This window comes from Puntigrus tetrazona, chromosome 20 (genome assembly GCF_018831695.1).
Source record: "Puntigrus tetrazona isolate hp1 chromosome 20, ASM1883169v1, whole genome shotgun sequence".
NCBI classification, from domain to species: Eukaryota; Metazoa; Chordata; class Actinopteri; order Cypriniformes; family Cyprinidae; genus Puntigrus; species Puntigrus tetrazona.
Window position 1 is genome coordinate 5,713,508 of NC_056718.1, and position 690 is coordinate 5,714,197.

The following is a 690-nucleotide window of genomic DNA, read 5'->3' on the forward strand; positions in this document are numbered from 1 at the left end:
TGTCAGAAGTGGGATTTGAACCCACGCCTCCATTTGGAGACCAGAAACCTCATCAACTGAGAAGGTGAAAATGCCTTGAGTCTGGCGCCTTAGACCACTCGGCCATTCTGACATGCAATGTGTGTTGTATGAACAGTAATTCAACAAATGTAATTTGTAGCAGCAGAATATGTTGACTTGGCAATAAGTTGAACCGCTTTAAACCACTCGGCCAAAAAATCAAAGCCCTTTTTGACAGAAGTGTGATTTGAAGCCACATCTTCATTTGTAGACCAAAATGGGATACTGTGTAAAAGCAGAAATGCCTACTATTACAGTTAAGGCATCAGCATTTATTCGATTTTCAGACTTTGTCTGAAGCCAGATTTGAACCCGTGCCACTATGTGGAGAGCAGAAACCTTATCAACTGGCAAGGCTGAAATTGAAATTTTTACTATCTCAACACTTCTTCCAGTTACAAAAGACCCTTTGTCAGAAGTGGATTTGAACCCACGCCTCCATTTGGAGACCAGAAACCTCATCAACTGAGAAGGTGAAAATGCCTTGAGTCTGGCGCCTTAGACCACTCGGCCATTCTGACATGCAAATTTTGCTGTATGAACAGTAATTCAACAAATGTAATTTGTAGCAGCAGAATATGTTGACTTGGCAATAAGTTGAACCGCTTAAACCACTCGCCAAAAAAAAAT

At 41.2% G+C, this 690-nt stretch overlaps 1 non-coding gene across 1 annotated transcript; it reads right to left on the reverse strand.

Annotated features, from left to right (window-relative positions):
- trnal-caa lies at positions 1-112 on the reverse strand. Its single transcript has 2 exons — positions 75-112; positions 1-46 (listed from the first exon to the last, which is right to left on the reverse strand). It is a non-coding gene; the product is annotated as a tRNA-Leu (tRNA).
- Positions 113-690: the final 578 nt, after the last annotated feature.